The sequence below is a fragment of the Accipiter gentilis genome, chromosome 25 (assembly GCF_929443795.1).
Source record: "Accipiter gentilis chromosome 25, bAccGen1.1, whole genome shotgun sequence".
NCBI classification, from domain to species: domain Eukaryota; kingdom Metazoa; phylum Chordata; class Aves; order Accipitriformes; family Accipitridae; genus Astur; species Astur gentilis.
The window spans coordinates 9,599,900-9,620,677 of record NC_064904.1 but is presented as its reverse complement, the minus strand read 5'-3'; the positions used below and the strand labels follow the sequence as shown (position 1 = coordinate 9,620,677).

At 39.5% G+C, this 20,778-nt stretch overlaps 1 protein-coding gene across 11 annotated transcripts in view; it reads right to left on the bottom strand.

Annotated features, from left to right (window-relative positions):
* The window catches only part of EML1 (EMAP like 1), a 130,816-nt gene that overhangs the window by 63,469 nt on the left and 46,569 nt on the right, over positions 1-20,778 (bottom strand). The window lies entirely within an intron of this gene.

Sequence of the window (20,778 nt, the reverse complement as noted above, 5' to 3'; positions counted from 1 at the left end):
CTCTAATACAGCTAGCTATTGTAGTCCAGCATTTATAAAACCTTGCTAATGTATTTCCCAACATTTGCTGAGGAATAACTTGTCCTTTTACAGTTTTACCACTGGAAACTTAAAGAAAAGGAATATAACTTCCTAAAATTAGAAGCAGAATTTGAAAGGATAAATCCATAATAGCAATCATCACTCAGAGCCTCACAGCTGGGTGCACTGTATTCATTAACAAAATGGGAGAGAAGAAAATGATCTTAACAGAAAATTCTCAGAAAGTTCCTTGTGGCTAATTAGTCAGCAATCACTGTAGCAAAATTATAAGCATGTGCCCTTGACCTGCCTGTAGCTGTCAAGCTATAACCAGCAGCTTACTATTTTTTCCCCAGCAGATGGTAGATGAGCTTCTACTTGGAAATCAACCAGTTAAAAATGATCTTTCCCAACAGTGCTTAAGGGAAGATGGAAGAAACTTCTGACACATCAATAAAATAGAGGAATTTTCCCCAGAAGAGGTCTATCAATGTAAATGCTTTACAGTTCAGAGTTACTGTGTTGGCTCTGTTGAGCATAGAAATCAATAGAAAAAGTTTTAACAAATTATCATTCCTCCACATTACGCTGGAGCAATAACATTGTGAAGAAAAGCCAAGAGAGTAAAGACAACCTTCTGTAGCATAATATTAATGCAAGGATAGTAGTTTGAAAAAAGTGACACCATGGGATCTGCCTTGAGTTAAGAAGCTGAAGATACAGCCTAACACAAACCTGTAAAGAAAGGAACCGGTAGCGTAATTAATAGAGGTATCTGAGGGCAGAAGAGTTAGGCTGTGTTTTACTGTCTTATCTTCTCAGTGATGTGCTGGGGATGTGCCTGTATCACACCTTTAGGAACAAGAGAAGAAAAGCAGATTGTGGAACATTGAAGAACATTTACGACAACTCATCTCCACGTCACAGCTACTGCTCAGTGTCCAAGTCATCTACAAAAGCCAGCAAGGGATGAATTCAAATTCATCACATGATGTACGCCAGTAAGACTTCAGCTTTTGTTAAGCCCTGTTAGACAAAAAGAACCAACTTAGATGCAAGATTTGCTTCTCTTAAATGTGTTTTAAACCACATGCAAATAAACACCACACATTGGTACACACAAAACGTTTTATTAGTACTTAGTTCAAAATATTTTCACCGACTTTAAAAAAACTGGATGTCTCCACTGGATTCTTCAACTATGCCATATGCAGGTAAAGCAGAAAGATGTACTTTTACTTGCAGTCAGGACAGATGTAAAAGGCAAGAAAACTGATTTAAAACATCTTTTAAAAAAGTTACTGATCTTAGCCTGTGATAATGCATTACAAACCAATTTTATTTTGTCTTGTTTGTTGTGTACTTCTTATTTTACTAGAGAAAAGTTGACTCACCCTAGCAACAAACCACTAAGACGTTATCAGCCACTAGTTAACCTGCAATTAAATGCAGCCTTTATGTTACATTAGAGATAGCACTGTATAAACACTTAAAACTACTTATGTTAGCATACATTTCTTCACTTTCCTAACTTCCATATTTGATATTAGAATGGCAACTGACACTCAAATTTACCTGGACCATTAAACTTTTTACCTATAATTTCTTATAATCTGCATTTTAGTGAAAATTAGAATCACATATGCATAAGGGTTTAAAAAACAAATTGAAAACACTTTTAAACTTCAGAAACACATAAGCAAATAAAACACTTTTTCCATTTAAGAAATTAAAAATTTACAAGAACTGAGACTACATCAGTAGCAAGTAATCCATAGCTATCAATTTGAAATAGTTTGTGTTTTGTCTTATTTCAAAAAAATGCATCCTTTGAGAATTAAGAATTGGAAAATCTCAGCCTCTAATCAATAACATTTATTTATAAGATAAAAAACTGCAAACATCCTGCATTTACATTTCTTAAAGGCTTATCAGCTTTTTAAATTGTTTTCTGTAGACTCAAACTCTAGCGACAGAATACAAAAAGAACAAAACATTCCTCCTGCACCTGCACAAGGGGTTATTGATGTCAAAAGCAGATTTATCACTTTTGCAAACTTTGGTTACTTGTTCTCAGCTAATGGCTTCACTTCCAGCAGTAGTCTGACTTTTCTTCAGAACTCTGTACCTCATGAATATTTTAGTTTCTGAAATTAATACAGTATAACATTAGGTTTCATTACAGGTTGTCACAAAGACATATCACAATCTAAATATTTAAAGGAAAAATTATTTCAAATTTAGAAAACTATTTTAAGTCTTCTTTTAAAACCTGTCTTGTTCGATACTGTCTTTCACAGTAATGTACAACTTTTTTCACTATTGCCAGTTAATCTAGTGCTAGTGAGAAGTACTTGAATTAACTAGTGACAGCCTTGCTTGGATGGAAGAGGAAAAAAAGCACACAGGATGCCCACAACAGACTGAAATTTTTCCTATGTGGTCCATCTTTGTCTTCCATTAGGGCTAAGTCTTCCTTTCATTTAATTCTGACAGATATAATATAATAATCTAATTAATAGTAATATAATTTTTTATTCTAAAATCTTCACATCACACATTCCCACTTTCCAGCAAAAAATCTTTACTGACATGAATGCAGAAAGAACAAACTGCCCTTGCCAGGACTCAAATACAGCCAGAGACACTGTATTTAATAGAGTGTTAGATGTCCTGATAATAACCAGGAAGGCGACTGCTTTAGGGCTTTTTAGGATACGGAGAAGGAAGAAAATACCTTTATTCCCTATCCTTAAAAAGAAAAGGAATATTTCAGGTTTGTTTCAGGAAACAGAGAAACACATATAATCTGAAAAATTATTTGGTTTAAAATGCTACTCCTCTAATGGAAGACAATCTGCATTCTTTTTATATTTAACTGGATTCCCTAGCATGAGATGATATTCTTATTTTTACGAGAGTGGGGTGCACAGCATTGTCACTAACTTCACCCAGCTGTGATGCCATTCCCAGCACACTATGCAAGTGTGGTGCTGCTGCCCTGTGAGGGCAAAGGAGTTGTACTCCAAGGCTTGCTCCAGACTCCACAGCATTTGGCAATGCTACAACGACATGCATGCTGCCTATTTTTAAAAGAAATTCAAGTGTTCATGGAGGAGGAGAGGAAGGAGGAGACAGAGATAATGTTTTATAGCTTTCATGTTTGTCAAAAAAAGTTTACAAATATGCTTTGATCAACTAATGTAGTATTGTATCTCGTCAAGGCTACGCAGAGAGTCCTCAGTAAAAGGGAGAGAGCCAGCAGATGCCTGATCCGCCCTTGGCTGGGAACAAGCCCTGGGCCAAGGTCCAAGCAGAGCCTGGCTCATGACCGTTCCTCTCCCTCAAGGACTTTCTGCGACTGATTTCCTTCTGGCGGCAGTCAGTACTTCTCCCGTATGAGTTTCACCTGAGAGATTAGATGGGTGAAGGCTGTGCGGTGCAAACCCTTTTCCAAAAGCCGTCTCCTACTGGCACTGAGCTGAAGTACTAGTGCGAACAGACCCTGCAGAAAGCCTGGCTGATAAAGCTCTTGTAGCCCTGTGATTACCAAGCATCTGAGCTTAAATCTTCGTGATAAGGTGGAGTCTACCAGCAAAGACAAACCCTTAAGGCTAATATGGCCATACAGCTTTAGGGCAAAAGTTTGCTTATGCTGTCTTAGCTCTGGATGTGGGTGGACCTCACATAAGTCAGACCTCTGTACCCAAGTGTATAGACACAAGGTAGGGCAAGTATAGCCACTTGAACTAAATTAATTTAATCTTTTCAGGGTTCTCACTTGTGAACCTGGAATTTATTTATTTACTTATCTTCCCCTCTTTGATCCTTTTTTTTTTTTTCCCTAGGCTACAACTTCAGAAGTCAAATTCAAAACATGCCAGGACACCATTTAACATTACAGTCTTTATTTACGATTCAAACAGGTACATTTTTAAAAGCAGTCCTGAACACAGATTAGTGGTCTTCAAGTATGTAAAGATTATTTCAGTGATAAGATTTATTTGCCCAAAATGACACCCAGGCATAGTAAACTTCCTCAACACATCACAGACCAGTGATTTCCATGGGCAGTGAGCCAAGCAACATACTGAACCTGGAAATCACTGGATTTACGAGGTAGGAAAAATGCTGAAACTGACTGGAAAACATTTCTCCCTACTGCACTGAAGAGATAGTTCAGAAACAGTATCTGTTTACAGCACATCAATTTTGTAAACCAAACAAGGCAAGCAGGGTACACCTGTTTCAAAATACCTTTCAGTTTAGCAGAAGACAAAAGTAAAGTCTAGTACAGAAATGCTTCAGCATGTGAATACTTAGTTATGTAAAAGACACAAACATAATAACCAATCTCATGGTAAGATACACAGAGCAGAAGGTCATATTCCCAATATTTAACACGATCATTTAGGAAAACCCCCAGACGTGAGTCCTTCTCCATGGCAGAGAAGTCTCACACCCAGGGCTACAGCTTCCCTGTGCCAGTGACCCAACTCTTCATGCTCAATGGTCTTATTTGTCAAAGTTTCCAAAAGTTGATTTTTCACCAAACACAGCATTTCATATTTGTAAAGTCAAAAGGTAAAGAGAAATAAAAAAATAATGTGGTTGATCAGGCATCCCCCATTATGCTCAAGCTAACAAACAACCTCTATAGCAGTAATGCCACTAAGGCAAAGGAGTCACACACTCGAGCAACTACCTTCTATCCACACCTCCCTTTTTTTTTTCTTTTTTTTTTTTAATGGAAAAAAGACAGCTTCATAAGCACACTATCAAGTAAAAAAAATCCCAACCCCACAAAAAAGCCCCAACCCAAGTATTTTACTGAAAAACACATTCTGAGCAGTCATTCTCAGTGTGATAGTTGCTACTCCCCAGTTAATTAAAAAAAAAAAACTTAGAAAAATATCATTAATTTTTATATATATCTTTTACTGTATTGCAAGTACATCAATGCCTTTCTAGCTCTCCTTCCTGGAAAAAGACATGCTTTTCAACTGGCCATCAAATTTACTGGCTTTATATTTACTGGATTTCAAATTTACATTAAATGCATTTACTAGATTTATTGGACTCAGGGAAAGTCTATCTTGTGAAATGAATGAGGCAGAATTCCAACAAAAATTATAGGGGGTGATGAAGTAATTAAAAAATCTTGTAAAATGTGAATAAAACAGTTGTGTTTTAAGCTTCATTATGCAGCCTTAGTTTTAACATTTTCTAACTTCCCAGAGCTTAAAAAGGAAAGCTTAATAATTTTCCTAATTTTTCCAGAGGTGCTAGAAGTTTCTGTCTGCTTGCTACTTCATCCACAGAAATAACCAACAGCAAGGAGAGTGCGTTAGTATCTGTGGATCCATACCAGAAGATAACAAAATACTTTGTTTAACAGATAACTGCCTACAGCAAAGTAAAGAAAAAACCCAAGAAATCTGCATTTCCTTACAAACTCAGCAAGGACTATGCTCTCACAGTGTTGGTTCTGGAGGCTTCTGCTCTTCAACCTTTTCCACGTCTGTTACGACACTGGAACGGGTTGCCCAGGGAAGTTGTGGATGCCCCATCCCTGGAAGTGTCCGAGGCCAGGTTGGATGGGGCTTTGAGCAACCTGGTCTAGTGGAAGGTGTCCCTGCCCACAGCAGAGGGGTTGGACTAGATGATCTTTAAAGGTTCTTTCCAACCCAAACCATTTTGTGATTGAACCTGTTCACAGTCCAGTCCCTTTCTGCCTGCCCCCCCTCACCTCCATTTGCCCTGTTCCTCCTTTTCCCGGTTCCCAGCATCCCTCACCAGACACGCCAGCCTGCTCCCCACCCAACCTCAGCCTCCCCACCAACCTGCTCTGACATTCCCTCATCCCAGCTTGCCAGAGCCTACCCCAGGTCCCCCCTCCAGCTTCTGCTCCTCCTGCTTCCTTCACACAGCCCATGAGCTGCAGAGGGGCCAGGGCAGAGCAGAAGATACATCCCCTGCACCCATCACAGGTAAAATATACCCAGCCCTACCCCTGCAGCCCTCACTCACGGTCTCTTTAGCTGTTCTGCAGGGTAGGTGGGGCAAGGGCTGGAGGACATCCAGTTGTGCTCCCAAGACCCATACATGAAGCCTGATTAACACTGGTGCTATCATACACTACAGCACACGGAGCGGAATTATCATCTGCTATTCTGGCAGCTCACATCTCTGCTGCAAAGTATCATTCCTGAAAGACTTGCAGCCTGGCAAATGGGACAGAGCAGTGGTGTGGTGGGAAAAAGGTACCCTGACGTGCCCAGTCCTCCAGAACTCAGCCTGACCTCTCAAGAAACCAAAGCGGCGCTAAAAATTTGCAGTATCTAAAAGCTGGCAGCATGGACCGTTTTCCCCTCACCGTTGTTTTGAGAAAGGGCTGGGCAGTTTGAAACTGCCTATGAAACAGACTCCGAGGAACACATCTGCGTGCAGGACCCATGCACAAAGCCCAGGGGCTCAGATGTCGCCCGTACACAGCCTGTACACGGTGCCAGCAGCGAGTTGCTACCCGACCCTCAACTGCCTCCCCACTGCCCACGGACAAGTCCCTGCAATGCAGGCAGCTGTCACTGCTACTAATTTTGTGGAAGAGCTTGCCCCACATCTCAAGTCAGCACACGCCGGGATGCAGTCACCTCTGTGAGCTGCACTGGGGAGTCGCAGTTCCAGGGCGCGGGGCGAGTGCCTCCCACCAGTAGTTACTGCAGAGAGCTGGCAGCACTGCCAGGCCGGGAGCTCAGGGAGCTTCAGCAGGTAGGAGTGGGTCCCTGTTTGTCACAGGAAGGAGCTGGGATCTGGTACGCAGGTGGAAAGTATGGAACTAGGGTCCCAGCAGGCACAGTACCCAGAATATGCACAATATCCAAAGCATGCAGTTACACACAGCACAAGGAAAATGGGCAGTTGCCGCTCCTTGATCCCAATTCTGCTGCCACCACTACCTTTGACCTGCTGCTCATACCCTGCCAAGTTACGTTGGATGTCCCAAAATCCCACTGGAATATTAAATGCCACGTATTGTTTCTGTCTCATGCATATCTCCTCATAATCCATCTTCCTGCAGACTAATTATAAAATTCATACACTATAGCTGTGTCAAGGCCTTGCTTCACCTTCCCCCCCCCCGTCCATTCCTCCTCTTCCTTGACACAAACTACAGAACCCATCTTCTCCTTCAACCGTTCCTTCCTGCACCCCTAACAGGATGCAAAGGCAGAAAGGGTAGCGCTCAGAATATACAGTGCAAGAAAAAGGTTATTATTCCAGAAAGTTAATTTGAAAGTGAACAAGACACTGGGTGTAACTGGAAGCTAATGCACACAGTTCCAAGATCATATGCATAACATGGTGTATTAAGAACTTCTTACCTAAACAAAGGAGTGATTCAGAAATGAGAGTGCCAGTAGGTTTCTCCAGCTTCTCCTGGATTATTTCAAATGGATACAACCCATTTTCACTTTAAAACGTGTGCTTTACACAACTGTTCAGAGGGCTTCATCTTCAGTGCAAGGTTGCTTAAAGAAAAATGCATACAAACTTGCATATCATTCATATTTAATGCCTTGCCAACTCACACCTTCTTTTTACTATCTAATTATCATGTGGAAGCCTGTCAAAAGTGTCAAAAGCTTTTTTTTTTTTTAAGCTGCTACTTTTATCATAAGAAAAAAAAAAGGATGAAAAACTCTGAAAGACATAGTCACTTTAACAATGCTCATTTGTTTCCCAAGGTTTGTGCCTAGAAAAGGTCAAAAGAACCCCTTAGACTTCACTGCACTCTGCACCAGCCACCTTGGGAGGAGCCTTGAAGGACTGAGCTTATTTTACTGCTTCATGTTTCCACTCCCACAGCCGTGGAAGTGGGCATTCAGCTCATGCAGATTACAACATACAATAACTGAGGTTTAGTATGCAACTCTTAACCATAGCTCACTAAAGGACAGGTAAAAAGGACTCATAAGATCAACAACATGTCAATTCTTCCAGGCCATAACTGGAAAGAAGAGGAAAGATTTCACAACCATGCAAGTTGCTGACTTGTCAAGGGAGTCACAGAATTACTGTTTCCAGCACAGAATGATTTTAAATTTTTATACAGGTCTAACATTTAATTTTAGTACAACAAAGGGATATGTACAAAGAGAAACTGAATAAATATCTATGCAGCAGAGCAAAAGGTACTACAATAAACTGCAAGTAAAAACAGATCATTTACACTACTGTTTAAGATAAATGAAGTTTCCACTAAAAAACTTACTACTACATTTACAGTAATGATAACACTTCCACAGTGCACAGAAGTCATAACAGCAAAGACGGTTATTTTTACTTGCTTATAAAATGAGGTTTTACCCTGTTGAACATCAGGGATCAGTAAGGACCGATTAAACAACTTTGATCCAGAACCCCAACAAGCTGCCTTGCTCAACCCGGAAGCAAATGGTTCAAATTAATTAAACAAACTAAGTGTGAACAACACTGGTGACTCCACAGAGCACCATGGTGCATGCTCCCCTTGTTGCCCAGAGTTTGTGCCCTTGACTACAGCTGAAATGGCACCCCATGCTGCTCAGGTCTCCGCAGCAGATGAGCCCAGAGAGCCTGGTAAACTGAGTAATGGGTGCGTAAATCTAGTAACCTTACTTAATTCTAACCTGTGCAATGCAGGAAGTGCTCTATGCCACAGCTGGGAACCCCCAAACAGAAAGACCTTCATCCTGCCACAGTCAAGATGTTTGAAATAGCTTTTTTTTCTCCCTGATGTATTTGTCCTACTTCTAATCCAGTCCCTCAAGACACTTCTTTTTAAGGGAGCCAGACTGGAAGAAGTTCAGAATAGCCAGGAGAAGGTAGCCTATATGTATTGTATTCTTGGGGGAAGTACCTGAGCAGTGCTGAGGTAGCATCTGAAGAGCCTTGCTAGGAAAGGTGAAAGCAGAGAGGTTTATCCCATGCTTGCTGTTTGGGATATAGACGGCCATGGACTTGGCAAATGTTTGCTTGCTGAGCCAAGTAGGGGACTGACAGACACTACGTAGAACCAGATTACAAAGATCCAAAAGCCTGTGTTGCTTTCCCAAATATCTTTCCTCACCTTCTCTAGTACTTGTCAGTGGTCCATGGGGCATCATCTAAGAAAACTGGGCTATAACAAAATATCTCCCCCTTGAATCTCATGTTCCACTTCTTAAATGGATTAACCGGTTCTTAATGCTAGATATTAAAACTCTGACAAAAATATATGTGGTTTTCCCCACCATTGATTTTAGCGACTGTTCCAAAATAAAACCAAACCACAAAAGATACACAGTCTCTGCAATTCTGTAATTTTAGGGTCTTTGCTAAAAAATCAGCAGTTTCACTTATTCTTGTGTTAAAATATCTACATGCTGGAAAGAAAGAAAATGGCAAAAGCATGAACTTTATTATCCTTCTCCCTGCCCCCAGAGAGGTATCAGCCAGGCAGCAGCTACTTCAAAGCTTCACATCACACATGCCTAGAGACTTAAACCAAGAGAAGCAACTGCCAAATTCAGGAGACAGTAAAAGGCTTAGATTTAGAGGGCTCCCCGAGGCTAAATATTTTTTTAAATTAAAAACTCAAAAATAAAAACTAGAAAGGAGGAAAAACCCTTAAGTTACACCCTCCTGGAACAACATGCACACAAATCTCTTGTAACCTTCTGAGTCACAGCAACCAGGGTTAATAAACCAACCAAATGGTTTCTGGGCTTCACAAAATCCTACAGAGCCTTGCAGGAATCACTGGAGCTGCTTTAGGCTTACTTCAACTTTTTGAAAGCAAAGAACAAACAGGACACACAGCTGCTTTCTCCTGTGCAAGGCTCGTAATCCAGCCCTACATACACAGGACCACTGAAGATGACTGCTAGCTCCTGCAAGAGTATTTTTGTTTAAATTCCTCAATGCACAGAGGTCTTGTGGATCTTCCTCTTCCTCTTGCAACGAGTCTGCTGTAATCAAAGAAATGCTTCAGCTGCAGTCAGCCAAACTTGATTCTGAGAACAGTGCAGCAGCATCACACTGATAACGTTTGTTACTGATTAATTCTGGGTTTAGGGTATGCCTTTTCCTGCAAAGTTGTGGAATAATCTCATCAACATGCCCCTGAAACCAGTATGTTCCCAAGATAGACAATGTAACAAAGAAGAAATCATTGTTCTTTTGACAGAATTTTCTTTTGTACTTCTGAGAGAGAAGTAAAATTTTGAAGAAATGCATAGTTACAACGTTTTAAAGTGCAAGAAAAAAAGTGGATGATATGCAATTAGAAATTAAAATTTCTGTGTATAAAAATATTGTGAGTACACCTGTGTGCCTGGGGCTACCTATGAAATTTTTTTGATTCAAATATGATGTCATATTCTGCAAAGAACATAAGAAGAATTACAAAAAATATTGAGATTCATAGCTTCCAGGGAGAAAAAACAACAACAAAACACACACAGACACACATGAAAGCAACCACAAAAGCTAACCATTCACCAAAGAAACGCAGGACTCTCAATGGTAAAAAAATTTATGTTAGTACACTCTGCTTTGAATGGGTAACTGGATTGAAAATGAAATTTATGATGCATGTGTAATTTTCCACCTCTATGAACTTTTAATTCAATTATAAATCATATTTGTAGCAGTCAGAAAGTACTTTTCCTCTTTATTAGAGTCTTCTGGCAGCTGCCTGCCTCTCGCCTGTATTGCTTTACACATTGTTTTAAAACTTTGCCTACCACCACTATGCCTGGCACAATACAGAAAAAAGGGGATCACTTCTACCTGCTACAATACAAAACAGATGGGTATCACTTCTAACTTGGATTAATTTATTGATGCCATGCAACACATGATGCCAGAAGCAGCTGCAATGACAAAAGCAGGGGTCCAGATCCACAAGACACAATGGCCAATCTAGAAGACCCCAGTCTGCCTGCAGCACCCGCTACTCCTATAATTTATCTTCTGCTGCCTCTGGAAGTTGATTTAATTCTCCAACCTGGCAGAAAACTAACCCAGCAAAAGCAAAACCAAAGTACCACACACAAACACTGCATAGATTTTTTTTTTTTGTTGGGTTAGCATGTTAAATTAACTCTGACAAATTAGTCTGTCAAGTGTTGAGTGCATAAAACCACAGAGAGCAAGAGAGGGAAGGGGAAGCGAGATCTTCCTCCTGAGCAGCCGCACGGTGTATGTTAGCTTATCTGCTCGAGCTACTGTAGCCTGAAAACAGGATTGGATGGCAGCAGGGGGGGGGACATCAGGTTTGCCCCCAAGACCAGAATCCACTTAACCTCAGTCTCCGGAATTTTATACTGCTATCTTCCAGCTCCCACAGCTCTCTGGTTTGTTAACCTTTACTCCTAAGCAACCCTATACACCCTCTTACCGCTTAACATCTGAAGGACCAACCTTGTCATCTTTAACATCCCTTATTCAGTCTCCCCCAACTATGTTACATTACATTCTTTCATTTAATTGAAGAAATTGAAACATTATCACATAGTGTTACTCATCTTCAAAGTTAGTAGTTAGAGCGATTTTATTACATCAATATGCATCAGAAACAAGGTAAATTTTATGAAAAGAAGCAGATAAAAGGAGAAAGCCTTCTTTCAATATAGCTGTGCCCTGGGGGAAAAAAAGAAGAAAAAAAAAAAAAGTGGTAGGTTGCCCTGGTATTGACTCCCCCTGTTTAAACAAATTTTAGAAGTAAGCATATCAACACCCAAGGGTATGTCTTCACATAAGAGGTTAGGGTCCCAGCAAGAGTATCCTAACTAGGAATGACAGCTACAGAATGGAATCTCTCAAATAACTTACACATGAGACAATGCTGGAATAAACCACACTCTTAACTGCTGTAAAGTTTCACCTCAATGCCTTGCAACTGTGAACTCCATAAAAAAATGAGTAGATACAAATATGTTGGTCTTGGGACACCGTATCAACAAATACATTTTCCAGCTTCCATGAGTTTTAGTTATGAAGCATTCACTTAACAGCAAACACTTTTCAGTTCCATAGCCGAACATTCACTGCCATGACTCCATTTCTTAAACTGTTTCCAAAAGCCAAAACAAAGCACCAAGTCATAAAAGAAAGCTGAAATACAGTTCATGTAACTAATGATTTAATTCAGCTATAAATTTGTTCTGAAAGACTACTGGTGTGATAGAAACATTTTTTTCAAACTTGTACAAATAACATGCTTATTCTAAGTCTTTCAGATAACAGACTGTCAAATGTAGCAAAAACAATCTAAGCAAAACCCACCATACAGTAATCAATCATACTGGGGTGGGGAATCCCATAACCAGAAACCTTACTATTTGTATCCTGTTTATTAACCTTTAAAAACAGAGGTGGAAACACCTCTAAAGGCCAGGTAACCCACCCACCCCACCCCTTGCCCCTCCCCTTTAAAATGACTGGTTTTAAATCCTCCAGTAAAGCAGAACTCTTGTAAATGTAAAGCCTTGATTTTAGCTCTGTCCGATCCATTAAACTTCGCTCAAAAGAAGTCAAGAGTTTCTAGGTTTCAGTTCTGAACACTGTCAGTGTCCATAATGAGCTTTTTGATAAACAAACCCTTAATAAATCTTCAGACCTACAGAAGCGCCCAAGCCCAAAACAAGTCCTATGGTCCCTTGTTCACAATATTAAGAATCTCTTCGCAAGAAAAACAGAGTGTAACAACGAGTAAACAACTTTGCAGGAGTAGTGTACTGACCATACTTCTTCCCAAATTAGAAAGAATGATGGTAAGAGACTAAAGATTGGGAGACAACATCACTCAAAGACGACAACAGCACAACTGCCCCAGCTCTAGCTGCCACAGCAGCACTACCCACCAACTTTGATAACCACTGGCTCCCAATACATATTTTAGCTTGGACCCTGAGGGTGCTCATGCAGTGATCATCACCACTCACCCCTCTTTGGTGCATATCGTGGCCAAGTCTCGGAAGTGCACTCCAGCAGTGCACCAGGAGCGCTTGAGTACTAATGAAGTGTGTTTAGTGCATGGCATCAGACTAGAACCAGTCCATGGTAAATGCAGAGGCATACGGACACCCGAGTCCTCACCACAAACTGTTTTGCTTTACAGATTTCTTCCTCTTGTCCCACATTCCCTGCTAATGTAGACATACCACTAAAATACAGCATCTCGTAGCTACTGCATCTTAGATATACCTTTTTTAAAGTATTCCACCCTTCAGCTGTAGATCCTGCAGCACACCATTCGAGAAAAGGTTTATCTGTATGCCACCGGTAGCTGACCCCAGCCTACACATCTGCCAGACCACACAGCAAAACCCCAAATTTTAAAAATGGAGCTTTTCTCACTTCTCAGTAGAGAAAGGCCTCAAGCCTTGCAAAACATATAAATGCTTAACTTAAAAATTTTATGTATAAAATCTTTTGTCCCAAAGGATCCCTAATTAGTTCATTAAAACATCTGAACACAGAGGAAATTACTTATTTCCAAACTGAAATACAGCCACCACAGGGATCTCACACACACACTGTCTAGCATAAAAGGGAGAAAAAGAAAAAACCTACCCTCACACCTCCCTCTGTGCATGGTATTACACAGAGTTAGCTAAATTACAGTGGTGTATACTTTTTACCATGAGAGCCAAAATTACTAAGAATCCTCATTTTCTTAGACTCAACTGCAGTTTGCCACAAGCATTTTCAGAGTTTGAAATCACAGTCGTACTGAAGTCCACAGCGAAACTCCTATGAGCTGCACTGCATCACAATTTCAGCTCTTACCCCAGGTCATATCAGTAATTGTTTACTGTGTTACACTGATCTATTTTAAATATGCTTTATATCCATGCCTTATATAATCCATGGATGTGAACTCCTCAAACTCAGTTTTAAAATTCAATTCAAAATTCAATTTTTAGGTTCACAGTTAGGAACCTAAAAAAGATGGCCTGATTTTTCATATCACTTGAGCACAGTCCTGGCTGTCACTGCCCTATTATTTCGGCCTATATTTGGAAGATGTAAAGCCAAAAGGCAGAAGTGCAGACACTGGTTCAAATAAAGACTGGCCTGAGTCTCAGGATATGCTAATGCCTCTCAGGTTTTTATCAGTTTAGATAAAGACCCCATTGCCCCCCTGCAGCCCAGCCAGCCTCACCAGACCACCCATCTAGCCACAGACCTCGCTCACCTCCAAGAAGCCATCCTCTGCCAGCGTGCAATTCATCAGACACTGAGCGGTAGGACCACGTGATGTAACTCATTAATCCTGATGTGCTTACTTCAGGGTCAGGAGAAGGACCCACCTGCTGGACCCTGCAAGTTGTATAAAGCAGCATCTCCATTTAGGAGATGGAAGGATGCTTTCTAGGCAGCAATACGTCTGGGTAAAACAGTTTGGGAAATGCTGGACAGGGAAGGGGAAAGGAAGCAACAGAGTGGTAATTGGTTTTAGTAAACATAAATATGAAACTGACTGTCGGCATCTTTCTCAGGTTTCAGGATGATTTTTTTTTTTCCCCAAGGGGAAAAATATATAAAAAAGCTGCTCCGAATGCTGCTGACTTCAGGGTACAAAAACATTCCACAGTCTCAGGGAATTTCTAAAAACCACTGTCCAGCCATCCCCACTTGGGTATACAGGAGCTGCAGCTGGAAATCTCAAAAGCTGTTTCTGTTTGTTGTGTTTTCCACCACAGTTGTAAGAAAAAGAAATATCTAGTTTTCATGAAATACAAGGTTCTTTACAAAGTTTTCATTAAAAAATATTTGCCTTTACTAGCTTGAAACAATGACTGATTCTCCATCTTTTCTACTTACATATTGAAATGTACTCATCTATTTTCTTAGGAACCTCACATTTTAAAGCTTAGCTTAGACTCCTGTTCACACACTATTCTCAGATGACTACAACCCAGTAGCAATGTTTCATATATTGACCTGCAACAGATTATAGAAGTTATACTTAAAACCAGAAAATATTTCTTCTTTCCTGTTTGCAGGAAACTTACCTAAGTTTCCAATCAAATACAGGGTCTATGCTATTAAGAAATGTAAACTGCTTTCATCACAATGAGGTGTTTAATTGAGATTTTAAATCCAAAAAGGCAATTAGTTACTCCATTCCACAATATCTAAAAACACTGCTAGAGACCTCCAATATTACTTTTAAAATGAGTATATTATATTTATTCAATAATCAGTCATTTCAAAGCAAGACAAGAAAATGATGGACCATGTCAGATTTTACTCTTTGGAAGTAATGGAGTGTGGACAATCTCACTTAATTACTTTCCAAAGAATTAATTTAGTGAAATCATGTTAACATATCATTATCCCCACCCCATCTCCCTAAAAAACCTCAGGGAGCTACTTCCACATTTTAATTATGTAATGGACGAACATTTTAAATTGTGTTTCATGGAAGAAGAGCATCACCCATAGTTCCTTCTGCACTCCCTCTAAGCTTTCACAATTCCTTATGGTTGCCCAATTAGTGTCATTTGTGAACAGCAAGCACCCCACAAAAAATGTAGTCATTATACCATTTCACGCAAACTTCCTACTTATTCTCTCACATATTCCTTGAGATTTTAATGACCAAAAGACAGGTTCTTCATTAGAGCTTTGCAAAATTTCTCTTCACAAAAGAGCTGCAGCATCAACTTTAAAATCTTCATCTTAAATTTCTAATGAAAGGAGAAACAGGAGGGAAGTCAGGATAAAACCTATTAAAATGTATGTCGCTGACTGGCATACTCCCTCACTGCCTCCTCACATATTCACTTTTTAATGATGTACTTCTAATATAATTTTAATCCTTATTTGAATTGTTTGCACATGGTTTAAGCATCAATAAAATAATCTGAGTTTTGCTATACTGAATTAGAACTTAAAACACATATTTTATCAGCTCTGTAAAGTACCATTAAATTTTTAAAAAACTCCTTGAAGATCAGATAAAGCATGTTTTTTTGCTGAGAGCCCAATGCTTTAATTTGCAATTCTGTATGTTGTTTTATTCATGATAAAATACTTGATACTTGTAGTTTCTTTCCATACTGCTAACACTGACACAGATTCTCTATTGAGGTTTGACTGGCACTGAAGGATTCTCTCATGACTGGTCTACATTTTTGTTTGTTTTTAAAAGCTTAGTTTAAAAAAACAAAAAAAAAGAAAAAAATTAAATTCCAGTAACTACAACTAACACTATCCATAACTAAAACGAGCTTTAATAATTCATGATTGGGAAATACATAGCTAATTAAAGGGCAACAAATTCATTTTACTTATATAGTGTCTTATTAAAAATAATAGTTTGAGCTTTAATAGGCTAACAATATATATTGTGAAAGTGTCCATTACAGCAAGTTATTTTTATTTCATAGTGTACTGATTTATTCTGCATTCAATTACTGCACATACAAAAAAATGTGTTTCTGTATGCCACCCATCCCCTTTATTCCAGGATAGAAGGAAATAAGTTCTAGAAGCAAGCTGATCAAAAAAATCAACTTGTATTCTAGATCGCTCCAAAATGTGCAAAACAGACACTTAATGTAGAGTCCAATCCAGCATTACTTTAAAGAGTTTATAAGAGCCAGAACAAATCTCAATGAAACAAATAAGGAAATGCTGTCCAAGCAATTCTGAGCAATAAAATTTTCTATTATCCTACAAAACTGACAGAAGTTTCATGTAGGGTATCTCCTCCACTCCCGAGTTCAAAACATGCTGCTGTCCTGGACAGAACAGGTCTAGAGATGAAACATGAGAAAGCCTGGTTTGTATGTCTCTGTTGTTCTAGGCTTTTGAGAAAAACAACAAACATGAGTAATGCTATTAACATGTTTGCAACATCTTTTTGAACACGCTTGCAACATCTTTTCATACACACAGTGCATGAATCTGCCCAGTGAGAACCAAATTAAATCAAATCTCGGTTTGCATTGTTCCTAGAAGTGATCACAGTAAAACAAATTACAGTCTCTTCCAACCCTTGACAGATTTGAACTAGTGACCTGAAAGCTCAGCTTACCATTGTTCCTTCCCTAATCCATATTATATTGTGTCATTTTGGTCCAGCTGTAGGAAGAGGGTAACTGGCTGTATTTCAGAAGGTTAGGGAGAGGAAGTGTGACAGTCAAATGGGAACGAAGAGCTAACTGCCAGAATAATACTTGTCCATAAAGGTTTCCTGTTTGTGGCATTCACTTCCTCACCAACAGCATCACTCCACTTGTAGATACATGAGTCTGAGAGAAAAGATATATATATTCGATTTATTTTGTGGTGGATAATTACAGAAGCAGAAGAGTCAAACTGGAAATAAACTGGCCAAAACTAGTATATGAACTGATTCACACAATTTACTTTTCATGACTTAAAAGAAATAGTGACTGACAGTTATCAAAACTACTACCTGTCAAAAATCTTAATAATATAACTTAGTGATTTAGGGGGAAAGGGAGGGAGCAAAAAGGATCTGTTACTTTTTAAGAGGTTTTTTTATTATTCTGCTTTTCTTTTTTTTTAATAAAAGCTAATACAGTTGGTATTACTTCAAAATTTTCTCAAACTCTAAATTTTTCTACTAGCAAGTACACTTCAGGTAATCAGTTAAACAGAACTGTAATTAATATTATGGAATCCCTTGCCAAATAAATCAATTCCACTAAGAAAGAATTTGTTTTACACTTTTTTTACTGCTTTACCTAGATACTCTAAATTTGAAGTTTCTGTCAAACAAGGTTGCAGAAATGGCCATTTGACAGCTACAGTTTTCCCACTAGCCAAGTGAAGGATATTAAAGAGATGCCTCAAGTTGTAAATGAATCAAGGATAAATTCTCACTTCCTTCTCTAGGTCCACACAGGCATTTTGCAGAGTGCAGGAATCACAGATTTCACCCTTTAAATTCTACATGCCTAATAATCCTGCCCACAGCCATTAGCGTGGTGAAGGCCATGTTTATTAGGTCATCGTTACGGCTAAAAATGGTTAGGGAATTGTGGTCAGAAGACCCACAAAGCCCTGCCCACACCCTACGTGTCTCCCCCAGCCTGTCTATAATCACTACTGACCACTCTTGCAGCTCAGTAAATCAGCTGGAGGCGAGATGAGCACTGTCTGCAATTTCAGGCTGTGCCTTGTTCTGTAGAGTTTCATGTCCAGCACAGTTCTCTCCATCAGTTTTTAAGCAGACGCTAAAAATCTCAATGCTATCTTGCCTTATCAATATTCTGCCACTTTTACCTTCAGCTTAAATAACATATTACCAACACCCTGATAGACTGTAGATAAACATCATGGCTTTCTACCCAAGAACTACCTAAAAGTTATATAAATACCGAGCTGTAAACTCAGAGGAAAATACACTTTTTGTGCCTCTGAAGAGACTGTCCTCTGAAAATCAAGAGGGAGATTTCAGACAAATGCGATGAACTCCTCCAAAGTAGGTATGTACTTTCCTCTGAGTTTACCACTAAGGAAACAAGGGCAACAAGAAGGAAATAACTTGCCTAAAATCACATAGCATCAAAGCAAGAAATACTAACTTGCAATCTCAGACTGACACTTGCGTTCATTAACATGTTTCTCAAATGCCAACCCTACCCTTACTGTTCTGTAAAAGAGTTGAAGAAACTAGGTGTCTTTGAACTAGCTGTGCTAAATATTTGCCCTAGATTTTAGACATGCAGCTCAAAGCAAACATATTTTCCTCACCCCTTTCTTCTCTCCCTTCCTTTTCCTTCTCCATTTACCATATTTTTTACGCATTGCAAGCCACAAAAATACATTACTAAACAATCATGCAGACTAGATCTGCATATGAGTAAAGAAGGGAGAGGGGGGGAAAAAAAAAAAAAAAAAAAAGACCCAAATTCTTCTCCTGAACCCAGAGCCCCTTCTAGAGAGAAAGGAAGGCTTGGGGTAAATTTGCCCTCCTATTACTCCTTTCCTCTCTGACCAGGTCTGCCAACAGCCAAGGTCCTGCTCCCTCATCCCCATCACAACCTCCTGCCCACCATGGCTCCCCCATCCCCTCTGCAGCCACCACCTGCTCCGAGCAGGGAGAAGGGACCAGGAAGTGGGAGAAGCTCCAGCCATCCTTGGGCCCAGACTAGAGCTCAGTTGCTACCCTACAGGTGATCCACAGTTATTTTTACAGGAGCGCAGGCTTTGTGTCCCTATCTTTCCAAACACAGCACATACAGGCAGTCTCTTTATCATTTCTTCAGTTTGAGACCATCAGAAAATTCCATCATGACTTTACTTGTAAAACTAAATTAATCCTTTCTTCTATGCTCAGAACAGAAAACTTTACAGCATACAGTGACGATCACATCGAGTGCTTACCAGCCACTTCTGTATTCACTTTACCCTATATCAAAATCGAATTTTCCTTCACATCTCCACCACTTGCTTGCTCTGTTTTGCTCTTCTTTATGCCTGTCCCACTCCCAACTTCACATTGCCTTTCATACTACCTATTACACTTGCAAGAGCTTTCCACTTCCCTGTAAAGCAATTTTCTTTTCCTCTTTCAACCTCAAAACCCTCACTGGCATCCCCCATCTCTATTTTTTTTCCTCATGGGTCATGTGTGTCCATGTGAAATATCTGATCACCTCAAGGCAGTACTCAAAGGCCTGATTCTCTTGTTCTTCCTCATCTCATCTAATACAGTCTCACTGAAGGCTAACTCATAGAAGGAAAGGCCTCTCAATTCAACCACTTTCTTTTATAAACACAAAATAATACAAGTTTACAACAGCCCTTGAGCTCACTATCTACAATGAGATGACAGCTAGGCAAGCGATCTCATCAATAACACCTTCTAGAACATAATACTTAAGGATTAACTAAGATTTTAAAACCTATGTACAGCATAAATACATATGGCTTATTTCCATCATGTATAATAGGTGCTTGGAGCTACAAAATCAACATGAGTGACAGTTCTCAGAAATAAGCTACTCTGCTTATTCAACCTCTTCAGAAAGTGCTGCTACTCCTACTGCTCCCACATGCATGCTAGTATCATGTACACTGTAAAAGCAAAACCCAGGGATTTTGGTAGGAAGACAGCTTGCTTATAAATGTGTTAAGAGTATAAACTTTGAAATACATTGCTGTATGTTTTCTTTTTAAAAATACTTACAATGAAATATTTATTAAGTTTAGGCAAAACAGGCATCTGCTATTAGCGTACAACCCCCGTACATAGTCATAGTTTTCTCTCCTGAAGAGCTCTGAGAAATACAGCGTCACCACACAATGCACAGCCCACACGCGCAACTCGTCATGCCCTGAAAAACTGCTCCCACAATCTCAAGGTCCACACATATTAGTTTTCTGCTAACCTGTCCTTCTCCTGCACCACACCACAAAGAAAATCACGTAAAATTTATCATCTTCATTTCTTCCAAGAGAAGAGGCAGCTATGTTTGATGCAGTTGCTGTCATGAGGCAATTTAATATGAACCTGACTCCAGCTGTTCAGACAGCAGTAGAAAGCCAGACCGCTACTAAAATCTGGAGGAATAAGAGATCCACAAATGAGTTTTGGATGAAATACGAGACTATGAATGCTCGCAATTTTGCTGCTAGAAAGCAATAACTAGAATCACAGTAAGGTATTTTGAGCTTAAAGTTTACCGTGAAGAACTCTTTGCAACATTTAGGACATCAGATATTTATTTCCCCGCAAATAAC